Genomic DNA, 17814 nt, shown 5'->3' with positions numbered 1-17814 from the left:
TAAATATATATGTATGTGACACTCATATTAGGAGACCAAATAAAAAATCCCCTCTTTATAATATTAAGTCGGTAAACGTGAGATAATTAGATTAACCTACATGGCCTTCCATCGATATAGGTAGGGATTGATTCTCGATGTAGGTTGAGTTGGTCGAATCACTCGAGGCTCACCTATTTCGTGATTTGCTATCTTGTCAATGACATAGAGATGTCACCGGTGACCTAAGGACATGGTATACTTAGTCGAGTCACTCGAGGGCATATTGTCGAATCAAACTCATCTTGTAACGATGGTGATAACTTAACCAAACACCATGGTTGGTCGAGTCACTCGAGGCCATGGTGGTTTAGAGGCCGAATAGGACGGGAATCACAAGGAGTTGTGATTGGTAAGAGTTGCTTACCTTTACGGGCTTAGCGTAATTGGTCGAGTCACTTGAGGTTATGTTAAGATGCTGATTGGATCCTGATCCCCACTAAAGATCTGTTGGAGGTCTTCGATTCACATACCGGAGGGAGTTGTGTGATTCGCGAGAAAATAGTGGGAGTAGTTTAAGATAAAAGTCCTTATCTTAATTGTTTCTTTTTCTACAAAATCTGTATATTATTTATTTCTACTACATCTTTATTTTCAGATATATGTCACATTTAAATCCCTTACATGGCATACTTGATGTCAACCGCTTCACTGGTCTAAATTATACCGATTGGCTTCGCAACTTGAGAATCGTTTTCACGGCGGAGAAAATCGTGTATGTCCTTGATATAGTGATGCCTACGCCTAAGGAAGGGGCAAGCGAGGATGATATCACTTACTACGTGAAGTGCATAGATGACACCACTCTTGCTCAGTGTTATGTGTTGGGCTCCATGACTTATGAGTTACAGAGACAACTTGAAAAGATGGATGCCAGGTCCATTCTCCTATATATTTACAAACTGTTTGAGGAATAGGGAAGGACTCATCGATATAAGATATCCAAGAGTCTCTTCCATGCTAGGATGACTGAGAGGACACCGGTTTAGAACCATGTCCTTAAGCTGATTGAGTGGATAAAGAAACTCACAGGTCTAGGAATGGTCCTGGAGGATGACCTGTGTATAGATCTTATACTTCAGTCCCTACCAAATTCTTTTACTCAGTTCATAATGAATTTTAATATGAACGAGCTTGAGGTAACTCTCCTTGAGCTCTATAATATATTAAGGGAGGAAGAGAGCACCATCAAGAAAGAGAAGCCAGTTCTCTATGCTGGTGCGCCTAGATAGAAAATCAAGATAGAAAAGTCCCAGCAAAGGACAAAGGTCATTGCTTCCACTACGGTAAAGATGAGCACTGGAAGAGGAACTGCAAAAGTACTTTATAGAGAGGGTGAAACAAAAGCTTGGAGAAGCTTCAAGTACATTCATAATCAGTCTCTAGTTGTCAAACTTTTGTGATAGTGCATGGTATTGGATACCGATAGTGCTTATCAAATCTGCAATTTATTATAGATTCTAGCAAAGCCTAGGAGATTGGCGTAAGGATCTTTCATAATGGTTTATTTATGTTAGACACTCCTATATAAATATATTAAATCTCATATTTTGATGATGAAACCAATTGATAATATTTATGATTTGATCTGCGTTTTGAGTGACGTAGGAAGCTTCGATTAGGATAAAATAATTAAAGCAGGAAGAATCATGTTGGGCCAGAGGAAAACATGTTAGAAGATTGGAAGTCGTGCTGAAGGATCAGTCGACGTATCGACAAAAGGCTTCGGGCTATGGATTCAGACATCGAGCCAAGAAGAGCAAATATTGCATCAAGGAAATCAGAGTTACAGAGGTCAACTGGCCAATTGGGCAATAGGTCGCAAGAGAGGAAGATGCACCGAAAAATCGGACGAAGCATTGATAAACCAATGACATGCCGGACAACTTTGATTAGCTTAGTAATAATTGTCTAGATCGAAGTAGGTTTTATGTGTGCAGGATTAACTATGATAGCAAGGTATAAAACAAAATAAAGTCCCGGAGTCAAGAACGAGATTTCGTTGGAAGTTTGAGAGTTCGTCGGAAGTCTGGACGTTTGTCGAAAGTTCTACCAAGAATCCTAGGAGCTTACTGAAGAAGCTCATCGAAACTCGCCAAGAAGATCATTGTGAAGTCTAGGAGCTTATCGGGAGTCCGTTGGAATATTGCTGAGAGATCGTCGGAAGTTCGCCAGAATATCGTCGGAAGCTAAGCGGAAGAAACCTAGACTTAAGGACTTATTTAGCTTAGTAAATGTCTTAAATATCATAGTTAACACATAATTGAGATTGGAATTGGGCAAACCCAATTAAAGGCTAGTTGGGCCCATGTATGGACTGTGTTGGGCTGAGAGAAAGGCCCAAATAATGACCCAATAGGTGGCACCGTCGTGGCATAGTCTCCGAGACTATGTCAAGCGTTGGTACCGCCCAAACACAACCATCACCCAGACACAATCTCTGAGAAGCTATCAAGCAGTGGTACCGCTAGATTGGGCGGTGGTACCGACTAGTAGATTGGCGGTGGTACCATCCAATGCTCTTTCTTTAATAGATTGAACTACTTACTTATAATTCTACACTCATCAAATAATTCACGAAAAGCAATAGAAAGTTCATCGAAAGATAAATCTTCATTAATTAAATCATATACCTCTCCTCCTAAAGCCATTAGCATGAAATTTACCTCCTCTTTGTTGCTAGCTTCTTCATTCTCGGAATCACTTGAGTCGTCCCAAGTCGCTTTTAAAGCTTTCTTCTTCTTCGGTTGCTTTTTCTTGGCTTGGGGGCATTCATTTTTGAAGTACCCCTGCTTTTTGCATTCGTAACATATTACTTGGTTCTTTTTATGTTCAAGTTTGTTTTTGGCGTCATTTTTAAATTTTTTCTTTCTTATAATTTTTTTAAATTTTTGAGTTAAAAGTGCAATGTCATCGTCGCTGTCCTCATCACTTGATATTCCTTTCAAGTGGTCTTTTTGTGTTTTAAGTATCATATCCTTCCTATTCTTTGTAAGGGGGTTCTCGAGCTCTTCATGAGTATGACACATTATTTCGTAGGTCATTAGAGACCCAATAAGTTCTTCGAGAGGAAATTTTTTAAGGTCCTTGGCCTCTTGAATGACCATAACTTTTGGATCCCAATTCTTTGGAAGGGATCTTAAAATTTTAGTTACTAGTTCAAAGTTAGAAAAACCTTTACCAAGAGCTTTGAGTCCATTGATGACATCCGTGAAACGGGTGTACATATCTCCGATGGACTCACTAGTTTCATCCAAAAAAGTTCGTAAGAATGCACAAGAATGTTGATTTTGGACTCTTTCATTCGGCTAGTGCTTTCATGAGTGACCTCAAGAGTTCTCCAAATATCAAACGCCGAATCACAAATCAAAATGCGATTAAATTCATTTTTGTCAAGTGCACAAAACAAGGCATTCATAGCATTTACGTTTAAAGCAAAAACCTTCTTCTCCGATTCATCCCATTCACTCATCGGAATAGAAGAATTTTGAAATCCATTTTTGACAATATTCTAAAGCTCAAAATCCACGGAAATAAGGAAGATCCTTATACCAGTCTTCCAATATGTGTAATCCGACCCATTAAATATAGGCGGACGTGTAATAGAGTGATCCTCTTGCATGCCGAAGTACGCCATCTCTCTTGGTTATTAAACCAAATATGAGAGTGAGCCTCGCTCTGATACTAATTGTTAGGATCGGAGCGGCACTAAGAGGCGAGGGTGAATTAGTGCAGTGGATTAAAACTTATAAATTTGAAAATGATTTCGTAAATGCGTAGAGATTTCAATTCGTCAATGACTTGGAGAAAGTAGCTCGAGTAAAGTGAGAAGAAGAAAACTGAAAGCTTCCTGCTATGTAAATAACGGTTTCAGAAAAGTAAATACTCACATTCAAGGAACACACCAATTTAAAGTGGTTCAGTCAAAATGACCTACATCCACTTACGAAGCCTTCTTCAATGAGGCTCCCAACTTCTACTAGCAAATCACTTTGAAGGAGAAGGACAAATACCCCTCTTACAACTTTTTATATGTGGTTCACACTCTTACAAATTTTCAAAAAGAAAGAGGGATGTGAACACTCAAGCTATTGAAAATAAGACTTGCTAAAGACTTTGCTAAGGCTTTATCTCAATCTCTAACTTCTCAAAGGTTATGTTCTCTACTGAGAATTGAGGGGTATTTATAAGCCCTTAGAGGATTCAAATTTGGGCTCCAAATTTGAATTACTTTTGAGTTCCCGATGCGGGCGGTGCCACCGCTTGTTAGTGTCTGACACTGATAGTATACTAGTGGTGCCACCGTCGGACCTCTTGGGTGCTGGGCGGTGCTACCGCCCAATCCAATAGTTTGCTGGCGGTGCCACCGCCTAGACTATTTCAGCTCACTGGTTGGACTCCAAACTTGGCCCAAACCAATCCGAACTTGGGCCCAATTGGCCCCTAACCGGGTTATAGGATTAACCCTTAATCCTAACCCTAATTACATATAAACTACGAAATTAAGACATAGTCCTAAGTAAGTTTTTAACCGGCAATGTCGAATTTTCTTCCGACGAGCTTTTCGGCGAACTTCCGGTGGACTTCTGATACACCCTTGGATTTCTTCCGGTGGACTCCTAGTAGGCTCCCGGTCTTGTGGCGAGTTCAGCGAGTCTTTAGCAAGTAGCTGAACCTTCTTGGTGATCTCTACGAACCTCCGACGATCTCTCCGGTAGACTTTCGAAAACTTCGGCAAGTCCCCAATTTCTTCTCGGTTGGTTCCGACAGCACTTTCGACGAATCTTCGGACTCTCGGCGGACTCTCGAACACCCATCAAACTTGACTCTGATAGACTTGCTTTATGTCTTCAAGCTATCGTAGTTAATCCTGCATACTTAACTCAATAATATGGATTAGATCAATTAACCTATCAATTGATTTCATCATCAAAATCTGAGATTCAATACTCTAATGGTACCACCACCTGACAAGGGTGGTACCACCATTGGTAGCATTAACTATTGGTAGTACCATCGCCCAAACCACTTGGGAGACTAGGTCACCAGGCGGTGCCACCACTGGCCATGGTTTTCAGGTGCCGAATAGGCTGTTCAATCTGGCTCAATTCAATCCTATTAAGGGCCTAGTTGGTCGCTAACTAAGTTAGTGGGATTATCTATTAGGACCCTTTTTCTAAGCTTTTGAATAATATTTATTGAGTCTGTTTAGTCTACTTGAGTCGGTTTGGTTCAATTAGAGTCAAGTAGATGTTTATTTAATATTTATTTATTATTAGAGTTCAAGTCCCGTTGGACTCTGGGTGGAACTCTATAAATAGGGATGTAACTGCTTCTTTTCAATTATCTATGAAAAATATTATTCTGTCTTTTGACAAACCCTAGGAGGCCGATCCCCTCGAAGTGATCATCTCCTTTCTCTTCTACTTTTTTATGATAAGACTTTAGGGTCTTATCATTTGGTATCAGAGCAATGATCCTTGGTGCAACCCGTCGCAGCCTTGCTTCCCTTCTTCCCCACCACCACTACAAGGCAACTCTTTCTTCACCGTTGTCGTTGTTTCCCCGGCCAGCGACCTTCGACCACCGCTCGACCAACACTCGACCTCCTCGCTGCCCCATCTCGTTCAAAAAAAAAAAAGAAGAAGAAACATGAGAGGAAGAAGAAGTCGCAGCCACCCCTGCGTCCCCTGCTTCCGGCCAGCCCACCCGCCGCTGTTGCTCTCCGGTTAGCGCCCACCATCACCCCGCCTCCCGGCCGGCGACCACCGCCGCCGTTGTTCCCCGGCCAGGAGACGACGCTGCCAGCGTCCTTCCCAGCCCTACTACCACCCCCTGCCTCCCCTTGCATCGTAGCATAGCCGCTTGACCTCTCCTCCTCAGCGATCGTTGATGACGCTGCTTCCAGCTGCACCACCACCACTGCCTCTCCACCGCCGTTGGTTGCCACCATTATAGCCTCCACCTCGGCCGCTTCAACGCCATCTCCCTCTTGTTCTGCCTCCGTTGCTGTAGTTGTCGGTTACCATCACTACAGCCTCAACCCGGCTGCTCGGCGATTGCTTCCTTGGGTCACAGTAGTCGCAACCGTCGCCTTTCAGCCTTGGCGCTCTCATCTCACGTAATGACAAAAACACAGGGCAGCAACTCTTCCTCCAACGCAATGACCGCAGCACTACCCTCGGCGTCCACCTCCACGGCAACTTCGCATCAACAGTGTTGATGCCCTTGACCAACACCAAAATTAGGAGTTGAGATTACAGATTTGCAGTCTTACGCAATGGCCACTGATAACTCGGTGAAAGCACAAATGGAAGCATTGGAAATCAAAATTGAGAACCGACTATAAGAAACACTTAATGATTTCAAAAAGAGCCTACTGGAGAGCCTCAACAAATTTCAACAAAATGGGGGCTCAAGTTCTATGTTGCACAGATCTGAAAATACAGGAAAAAGGCCCCAAGATTGTGACATAAACTACTTACACATGAAGGTGGAATTTTTGAGATGGAAAGATGGAGATCTGACCAGTTAGATCTCTAGGGCAGAAATTTTTTTCCATTTTCACAGAACTCCAAAAGAATCCAAGGTGGAAATAGCCTCAATCCAGCTTGATTGAGATGTACTCCAGTGGTATGATTGGTATGAAACTTTCCACGGAGTTCCTTCGTGGAAGCAGTTCAAAAGAGGGCTTCTTGTTCGCTTTGGCCCATCCGAATATGAGAATGTTGATTGCCAACTCGCCAAAATTCGTCAGACTTCTACAGTGTTAGAATATCAGAGTAGGTTTGAAAGATTATCAAATCAAGCTAGAGATTGGTCAGACCGATAACTTTTGGATACATTTATTGAAGGGCTTATTCCAAAGATCCGATGTGAAGTTAAGGCTCGTCAACCCTGCACTATGATAGCTACGATCTCATTCGCACATCTATGTGAGAAAAAAATCAACAGGGAAATCATGGAAACAGAAGTGACAACCACCGAATGATTAGTAAGCCACACACTATATCTATTCCCAACCAAAGCCTTGACACTCGAGAACTAACCCAAGAAGAACTCAAGAAAAATTCAGCAAAGGGTTTGTACTATGATGAAAAGTGGAGTATGGAGCACCAATATAAATAAGGGCAACATATAATGATTGAGCCAATTGGAGAGGAATCGAAAGCAGAAGAGTTGGACCCCGATCATGAAGGTATAAATTCTAATGAAGACGTTGAACCTACCGTACATACAATGCATACATTAGCCGACTACTCTAACCCACAAACTATGGAAGTTGCCGAAACTCTAGAGCATCAGCCTATTATAGTTTTGATTGATACTGGTAGCACTAACAATTTTATGGACAGTGAGACTGTTGACCGATTGGCCCACCACATTGAAGACTATGACAGATTCGAAGTAAAGATCGTTAATGGACAGATTTTCACTTGTGATAGCAAAGGTTCAAAGATAAAATTGATTATATAGGGCCAGAAGTTTTATGCAACGATTACTACACTGAAAGACCGACCTGTTGCTTACACTATCAAAAAGTGGAGACCATACTTACTTGATCAACGGGGTATGATGCGTTGCAGATAGTCTATGGCTAAAGTGCTAAAAGAGAAGCTCCCCGAGATTGATGCTGCTCAACCTTGAGGACAAGGCTGATTTGAAGAGGGAGGAACTGTTAGGATCCTTTTTCTAAGCTTTTGAATAATGTATATTGAGTCTGTTTAGTCCAGTTGTTTATTGAGTCGGTTTGGTTCAATTAGAGTCAAGTAGAGGTTTATTTAATATTTATTTATTATTAGAGTTCAAGTCCTAATGGACTCTGGGTAGAACTCTATAAATAGGGATGTAACTTCTTCTTTTCAGTTATCTATGAAAATATTATTCTGTTTTTTGACGAACCCTAGGAGACCAATCCGATCAAGGAGTGTCGATCCCCTCGAAGCGATCAAGGAGGGCCGATCCCCTCAAAGCGATCAAGGAGGCCGATCCCTTCGAAATGATCATCCCCTTTCTCTTCTTCTTTTTTACGATAAGACTTTAGGGTCTTATCATTATCTCCCAATCCTAACTCAATTTACAGTCTAACTATAATAATTAAGATATTTGATAAAGTATTATTGTTCTAGTACGTTAATTGTTCTTCTAGCGAGCTTCTAGTGAACTTCCGACTATCTCTCAGTAATGTTCCGACGGACTCCCAGCAAACTCCTGGACTTTACGATGATCTTCTTGGCAAGTTCCGACAAGCTTCTTTGGTAAGCTCCTGGACTTCTCGATCAGTTCCGATAGAACTACTGACGAACTCTCAGACTCTCAATGAAGTCTCGATCTTGAATCCGGCATAATACCTGTTTTATGTCTTACTGCTATCGTAGTTAATCCTGTACACTTTTCTCAACATATAGATTAGATCAAACAATTTACCAATTGATTTCATCATCAAAATATGAGATTCAACAATCTTCTCCTTTTTGATGATCACAATCAATTGATGACGGAGTTAACCTTAACTCCCCCTATCTATATGTCATACTTGAGAAAATACATTCTTGAATTCAAAACCTTTGAATTCAAGCATCAAACCAATAAGTTAAGTTCATTTAAACTAGTCAACATGTACATCATGATATTTATTATGATTTATCAATTCAAAATGTGATGCTACGTATTTATAAAAATGATGTCAAGGCTTGATATTCATTTTCAAGTCCAATAATAATATATAATCATCATTTTCAAGTATGATATGAACTTCAAATATAGCAAGATAACAAAGATAGTAATTCATCATTCCATGGTATCATTTGTAAATAGCAAGTTAAGCTCATAATACCTTATGATAGACAATTATCAAGGATTCATGAAACATTTCAAGTATCTATAATGCATATGAAATGCATTTTGATATGTTTCAAGCATTTGCGATGTGTTGCAATATATTTAACGATTCCAATTATATTTCAAGCATTCGCAAAACATATAAGTATATTTCAAGCATTCGCAAAACATATAAGTATTTATGATAAGCATTTACGATAAGATACATTGCATATATTTATAATACCAATTTGTCATCAATTTATCACATTTTGGTATTGTTCTCCCCTATTGTGAACAACAAAAAGGAGAATAATTTAATAATACAAATGTGGTAAAAATTCAAGCAAGTTTCACACTAATTTATCTAATCGATATTGCATCGTTGCATGGTAACATTCAAAAGTTCTCAACATTAAAGAGAGAGATTCCATCAACTTCTCCCCCTTTGTCATCAAAACTTTACGTGAGGAAGAAGAAGGAAGGTAAGGAGGGAATACACTAAGAGCCAAGTTTGTGAAATGATTTGAATCAAGTTAAAAACAATAAATGAGTTTCATTAAATCATGCTTCAATTTTAACAAAGAGAAGGGATTCATGGAAAGGATCAAGTTATTCATGTGAAATCAAATCTCCATTCTTGCAAGTGATCATCACATACTAAAAATTCATAAAACTTCTTCTTTCATAAGAAGAGAAAGGAAGAGTTCATAAGAAAGGATAAAAAGAAATCAATGAATAAAACTTCATTAAATTCATTTCTCAATAAGAATTCATAATAATGAAATCCATGAAAGATGCATTTGTCAATAAGTTCAATGGGTGAAGGGACTAAATGTATCAAACATCATTACGTGATGAAGCAAGAGCATGGAGTAAACTTGATATGACATAATTTCATGAAAGCTCCATTCATGAAATACATAAAGATAGTCCAAAAAAGAAATATAACAACTTATGCAATCAGATAGTTTAATATGCCTATCTCTCTTCTAATGAAATTAAATTATTTTTTATTTAAAAATTTTGTAAAGATATCGGCCAATTGATATTTCGTATTAATGAATTCTAAGATTATATCATGATTATTAATATGATATTGTATAAAGTGATGCATAATATCAATATGTCTAGTTCTAGAGTGTTGAATAGGATTTTTTGTTAAACATATTGCACTTGTATTATCACTTTTTATGGGAATATTCTTTACATAAATTTTATAATCTTCTAATGTATTTTTCATCATTACGACTTGTGCACAACATGCACTAGCCGTTATGTATTTAGCTTCAGTCATAGATAGTGCAATCGAGTTTTGTTTCTTGGAAGACTGAGACAAGTACATGACCTAAGAATTGATATATTCTGAATATGCTTTTTCTATCTAATCTACATCCACCAAAATCTGCATCAGCATAAGCAATTAATTCAAAGTTTTTAGATTTTGGGTACTATAATCCTATATTAGTGGTTCCTTTAAGTTATCTAAAGAGTTTTTTAACTACTTTAAGATGAGGTAGCTTAGGATTAGATTGAAACCTAGCACAAAGTCCTACGCTAGATATGATATCGGGTCTTATTGCGGTGAGGTATAGTAAAACTACCTATCATACCTCGATAAACTTTTTGATCAAAGTTTTCTCCACTTTCGTCAATGTCTAACTGAGTGAAGGTACTCATAGGAGTATTGATAGTCTTTGAATTATCTATTTTAAACAATTTTAGCAAGTCTAATGCATATTTTATTTGACTAACAAAAATACCATAATTAAGTTGTTTCATTTGTAAGCCTAAAAAGAAGGTTAGTTCCCCCATTAGGCTCATTTCAAACTCTAGGTTTATACTCTTGGCAAACGATTCACATAAAGATTCATTTCTAGAGCCAAAGATAATATCATCAATATATATTTGAATAATATGAAAATTATTTTTAAAATTTTTAATAAATAATGTGGTATCGATCTTGCCTTTAGAGAAATTATTTTGAATAAGAAATGAGCTAAATCTCTCATACCAAGCCCTTGATGCTTGTTTCAATCCATAGAGAGCTTTAGTCAATTTAAACACATGATTAAAGAAATTATTATTCTCAAATCCGGGAGGTTGTTCAACATATACTTCTTCGTAAATAAAGCCATTAAGAAAAGCACTTTTAACATCCATTTGAAATAACTTAAAATTATTATTGCTAGCATAGGCAAGGAGCATTCTTATGGCTTCTAATCGTGCCATAGGAGCGAAAGTTTCTTCATAATCAATACCTTCTTCTTGGTTGAAACCCTTGGCCACTAATCTAGTCTTGTTTCTAACCACAATATCACATTCATCTTGTTTGTTTCTAAAGACTCATTTAGTACCAATAACTAAATGGTCATTTGGCCTCGGAACAAGCTTTCATACCTCATTTCTCTCAAATTAGTTCAACTCTTCTTGCATTACGATAACCCATGAATTATATTTCAAGGCCTCGTCAATGCATTTAGGCTCAATTTGAGAAAGAAATACGTCATTGGCACAAAAATTCTTAAGAGAAAAATGAGTTTGAATCCCTTTTGATGTGTCTCCTATGATTAGCTCTTTAGGATGAGCATCTACGTACTTCCATTCCTTGGGTCAGGATGTTTCAGAAGAAGATGCATCCAAGTTGCTAGATGGAGAAAGGGTCTTATTTAAATTTAAAGCATTAAAATTTAGATCATCATCAAAATTATTTTTCTTAACTCTGGAAACGTCATTAAAAACAACATGAATAAACTCTTCTATAACTAATGTTCTTTTGTTAAAAGATACGAAAGGCCTTAGAAATAGAAGAATAGCCAAGAAAAAATCTCTTCATTGGATTTTGCATCAAACTTTCCTTAGGCACATTTTTCATTCAAGATAAAATATTTACACCTGAAAACTTTAAAATATGAAATGTTGAGTTTTTTATTATTCCACAACTCATAAGGAGTTTTGGAAAGTAATGATCTTACTAGAACCCTATTCATAACATAGTATATCATATTTACGGCTTCGGCACAAAAAAATTTGGGTAGGTTATGTTCATTTAACATGGTTCTTGCCATTTCTTGTAAGTTTCTATTTTTTCCTTCTACTACTCTATTTTGTTGAGGATTTCTTGGAGTAGAGAAATTATGGTCGTATCCATTAGATTCATGAAAGTCTTAGAAATCATGGTTTTGAAATTCACCACTGTGATCACTTTGAATTAATGAAATCATAAAACCCTTTTCATTTTGAACAAGTTTACAAAACTTAGAAAAAACCCTAAAGCAATCACTTTTGTGTGCCAAGAAGTAAGTCCAAGTATATCTACTATAATCATCCATGATGACAAAGGCGTATTTGCTACCTCCTAGACTTGATGTAGTAATTGGTCCGAACAAGTCAATATGGATCAATTGCAATGGTCTAGAGGTGCTTATTTGGTTCATTGGTTTGAAACTACCTTTTATTTATTTTCCTAGTTGACATACATCACACATATTGTCTTTAATGAACTTAATATGAGGAATGTTGAATCTCGGATGATCGACGGAAGTTCGACGGAAGTTCGCTGGAAGCTCGCCGGAAGAAGCGATTGACGCACCGGAGCAAGTTGCAGTAAATGTCTTAGGGAATATCATAGTTAGCACAATGATTAAGTTGGAAATGGGAGGTGATCCTATTAACTTAATCTTGGGGCAATTGGGCCCTTGAAAAACCCAAATTGGGCCGAATGGATCAACCCATTCGGACCCTGATTTCTGCCAGGCGGTTGAACCGCCCAAGCCAGGAGGTGGCACCGCCTGGGCTGAGTCTCCGAGGGAGACTGGGCGGTGCAACCGCCCCAGCCAGGAGATGGCACCGCTTGGGCTCAGTCTCCACGCGAGACTGGGCGGTGCAACCTCCCCTGACAGGAGGTGGCACGGCTTGAGCTCGGTCTTCGAGCTCTGCCAGGAGGTGCAACCGCCTCAGTCAGGCGGTGGCACCACCTGAGCTCGGTCTTCGAGCTCTGGCAGGAGGTGCAACCGCCCCTGACAGGAGGTGGCACCGCCCAGAGGCTCAGTGTTCGAGCTCTGCCAGGAGGTGCAACCGCTCCAGTCAGGAGGTGCAACCGCCAGATCCCAGAATTTCGGGAATTGATAGTTTTGAGCTCGAAATTTGAATTGGGTTGGGGCCTATAAATACCCCACCCATTCAACATTGAAAGATCACTGAACATACACCGAAATCTTGATCTTGTTCTGTGATTTTTAGATATCAAAATTGTTGTAAAGGCCAAAAGTTCTTCTCCCTCTTTTCTTCCAAGTTCTAAGCTTTAAAGAGAGGAGAGAAAATTCTGTAAGGGTTGTCTCCTAAGCCTGTCAAAAGGAGTGAAACTGTAAAAGGGTGGTTGGCCTTCGCCTATTGAAGGAAGGCCTCTAGTTGACGTCGGTGACCTCGTCGGTGGAGGAAGCCAAAAGTGGAGTAGGTCAAGATTGACCGAACCACTCTAAATCTCGGTTTGCATTTACTTTGAGCATCTTATCTTTACTGCAAACCTTCTCAATAGCTTACTGCCTTCTGTGTTTTTACGAACGTGTTTCAAAGTTCAGTGCTTTCCGAATCGGCGTTTAGACACAAATCAATTTTATCGTACGAACATCATATTTCAGTTTGCGCTTACGTTCTGATTTCCATCATAACTGCAAACTATCTTTATATCTTTGCTTTAACTGCATCTCGCTTCATCTCAAGTTAAAGTGGTTTACGAATCGGCTTTCACACCGAAATCGCTTTTATCGTTCGAACGTTTTTTATCGTTGAAAGATTTCCGCTGCACTAATTCACCCCCCCCCCCCCCTCTTAGTGCTCTTGATCCTAACAATTGGTATCAGAGTGGGGTTAACTCTCAAACGGATTAAAACCCAAGAGAGATGGCATACGCCGGAAACCAAGAGGGTCATTCTATTACACGTCCACCCATGTTCAATGGGACAGACTACACCTATTGGAAGACCCGAATAAGGATCTTTCTTATTTCTATGGATTTTGAACTTTGGAATCTTGTCGAAAATGGATTTTCGAAGTCTTCTCTTCCAATGATCGATTGGAATGAATTGGAGAAGAAGGCTTTCGCTCTTAATGCAAAAGCTATGAATACCTTATTTTGTGCACTTGATAAAAACGAGTTCAACCGTGTTTCGGTTTGTGAAACCGCATTTGATATTTGGCACACACTCGAAGTGACTCACGAAGGCACAAGTAGAGTGAAAGAGTCAAAAATCAATCTTTTGTTACATTCTTTCAAACTTTTCCGGATGAAACCGAGTGAGACTATTGGCGACATGTTTACCCGTTTCACGGATGTCGTCAACGGTCTAAAAGGACTCAGAAAAAGTTTTTCGGATTTTGAGCTTGTAAATAAGATTCTAAGATCCCTTCCTAAGAGTTGGGATCCTAAAGTCACTACTATTCAAGAGGCGAAAGATCTAAACAACTTCCCTCTTGAAGAACTAATCGGGTCATTAATGACTTACGAGATGACTTGCAAAGCTCATGAAGAGCAAGAAGACATCCTTTCAAAGAACAGGAAGGATATGGCACTTAGAACTTCAGAAGACCACTTGAGAGAAAACTCAAGTGATGAGGACTGTAACGATGACTTGGCACTTCTAACAAGAAAATTTAAAAATTTCATTAAAAGAAACAAGTTTAAAAATGACACAAAAAATAAACTTGAACCCAAGAAGGACCAAGTTATTTGCTATGAGTGCAAAAAGCCGGGACACTACAAGAGTTATTGTCCCCAAGTCAAAAAGAGAACATCAAAGAAGAAGGCGCTCAAAGCAACATGGGATGACTCGAGTGCGTCCAAAGAAGAGGAGTCCAACCCCGAGCAAGTTGCTCATTACGCCTTAATGGCCATCGGAGAGGAGGTAACGAATTTAATAGATGCAGATTTATCATTTGATGAACTATTAAATGCCTTCCATGACTTATTTGATGAATGCAAGATTATTAATAGAAAATATAAATTGCTAAAAAAGGAGCATGATAGTCTTACTTGTAATTTTGATAGGTTAAAAACTGAATATCATGATAGTTTAAGTTCATGCATAAAATGCCATGATCTAGAAACTCTTCAAAAGGAAAACTTGCTACTTAAGGACACATTAAAGAAATTCAAGGTTGGTAGCAAGTCATTGAACATGATCTTTGCAAACAAGGGTCATGTTCCCAAAAGATGTGGAATCGGATTTATGAGAAGTCCTCACCAAAATCCAACCACCTTCATAAAAGGCCCCATCTTACATGTTCGACACTAAAGCAAATGCAACTTTTGTTGCAAACTTGGACACAAAACGTATTATTGTCCATTCAAGAAAATTGGTCCAAACAAATTAATTTGGGTTCCTAAAGGAACCATGATAAATTCTATGCAACATGATAAATAATGTAGATCTATTTTTGAGGCACCCAAAAGCAAATGGGTACCTAAAGATCATCCTTTCTTGTAAAGACATAAAACATCTTAAGTTGGGAGCAAGAAATAATATCCTGCTCTTTGGATTCTCAATATTCATGACACGAGATCCAAAAAAAACCCGCGATGCTCTCTAGCCTAAATAACAAAAGAGGATTAGAAAGTTAAAATTACAAATGTGATATAAATATAATCCTATTTGATCTCTCAGAATTGGAAACCCATGATCCTCACTTCACATATCCTGTAGATTTTCAAACTCATTGATTTCATCCGTTCGTTACTTTCAATTCCAACTATATCATGAACTTACTAAGTTTGTCATGAACTTGCAAGGCTTACCAATCTGAACAATCTGTCACAAACATGTACACAACATTTAGAGTACGCACGTCACAAGATCTATCTTGATCATGCAAAATTTCTTATCTTACAATGAAAATTCTTACGTAATTACGTAAGTAAAGTTGATTGCTCTGAATGAAAATTCTTCTCAAGTCAAAAACTTTCAAATCAGATCACACTGCGGTCAGAACAAGTGCTCACCGCTTGTAGGCGGTGGCACCGCCCCAACTGGAGGTAGCACCTCCGACTGTCACGTGTTGCAAGCGGTTGCACCGCCCCAGCCAGAGGTGCAACCGCCCGCAACTCTGCCCCTTTTTAACCCGAGCTAGGGCCGACGGTGGAACCGACCCCAACTCACTCCCTTCCCTTCTTTACTCTTCCAAAGCTTCTCCACCTCCATTTCTCCCCTCATAGCATCCCAAATACTCCTCATTACGAAGCAAAAGATCAACAACGAGATCATGCGATGACTCCTCGCCGCTTGCTCAGTCAATTGAGCTTCGTGGAGTTGTTGTTTGTTGAGGTACTCCTCCTCAACATGTGAGGTTCGTCCCATATGATTCTGCCTCTAGAGAGTTGGGACTTATCCCTCCTGGATAATTGTCCCGTTTGAGCAACATCTCTCTTCGTTTCGGAGACCACCATCCCCTTGGACTACTCCGATTTGCTGAACAAACTGTGCATTGTTCTACCTCCTGCAAACGCACTTGCTAGATTGTGACTCCACGTCAATACAGCCCCCGTTGCACCACTCAAGGCCTAGTAACATGCTGAACTTGTTGCACCCTTTAGCCTCATACGGACGTATCCTTCACATGCCGAAGAGAAAGTTTCAAAGCTCCATGGCACCGAGTTTCAGTTGCCTTGGGATGACCGCGAACATTCCATCGTCCATATACAAACCCATGCATGAGTACCGAATTCTTCGAGTTAGCAATTCCCCTCACCTCTGTGAGCTTTGCATAACTCTTTCGATCGTTAAGCAACTCATTCCAACTTGGATGGTCTTATCCTTTACCAAGCGCCTCGCTTGCCTTGAGCACCATTAAGTATAGTTGTCAACGTTGAGCCGTAGCTCAAACTCAGCCATCCCAACTTTTGTGCGCTCCGCATTCTTCCAAGCTTGTCTGTTCTCGTGGTGCCTCTTGCGTGAAGGGTTGGTCATTCCTCTGAATGTCAATCTTAGATGCCCGCTCCTCCGAGTGACTCTTTTCCCTACATCTTCATGCATGTTTTCCCCCAAACGGTCGCGCATGTGCTGACTGCCCTCAACGCAACCCCGCTAGGTCCCCCACGTTTGTATGCTAAGTGTTTCTATGAGTGCTTGTCCCACTCTGATACCATCTGTCACGGACTTAGTTAGATTTGCCTAAGTCGTGCGGCATCCTTGCGTGTCCATCCGCAAAGGTCAGCCTCCCCGAAGCCTCTCATGTCCCTTAGGACCCACAAAAGAGAGAACGGGTTAGAGAAAATGCCTCATTTAGGATCCACAAGCAAACATTTCCGAAAACACTTCATAGACAATGCAAATTACAAACAGACTTTACAAGCTCTGAATAGTTGCACAATAAAGGATAAAATGGTTCATTACAGACCAAAAATCTCTCACACGTGTCCACATGACACAACCTTTATTTACAAGCCTAAAGCGGCCACCAACCTAACTAAAATGAGACTATTAAGCCTTCGACCGTCCCTCTACATGTTGTACAAAGCATGAACATACCAAAAGACATGGACATATATAAGCATTATATCAAACATCCTGTTTAGAAGTTTGTCTGTGACAAACAGGCGATGTCACTGCTAGTTAACGGTCAATATGATATTGACAGGCGGTGGCACCGTCACCGATAGGTGGTGGCACCGCCAGCTCCGGGAATCTAAGAGGAATTCAAAATTTGGAGCCCAAATTTGAATCCTCTTGGGGTCTATAAATACCCCTCAATTCTCAGCAAAGAATACAACCTTTGAGAAGTTAGAAATTGAGAAAAGCTTTAGCAAAAGTCTTGTTTTCAATAGCTTAAGTGTTCACCTCTCTCTTTCTCTTTGAAAAATCTGTAAGAGTGTGAACTACTTGTAAAAAGGTTGTAAGAGGGGTATTTGGTCCTTCTCCTTTAAAGTGATTTGCTAGTGGAAGTTGGGAGCCTCATCGTAGA

Source organism: Musa acuminata, chromosome BXJ3-6 (genome assembly GCF_036884655.1).
Source record: "Musa acuminata AAA Group cultivar baxijiao chromosome BXJ3-6, Cavendish_Baxijiao_AAA, whole genome shotgun sequence".
NCBI lineage: Eukaryota > Viridiplantae > Streptophyta > Magnoliopsida > Zingiberales > Musaceae > Musa > Musa acuminata.
This window is presented reverse-complemented; position numbering follows the sequence as displayed.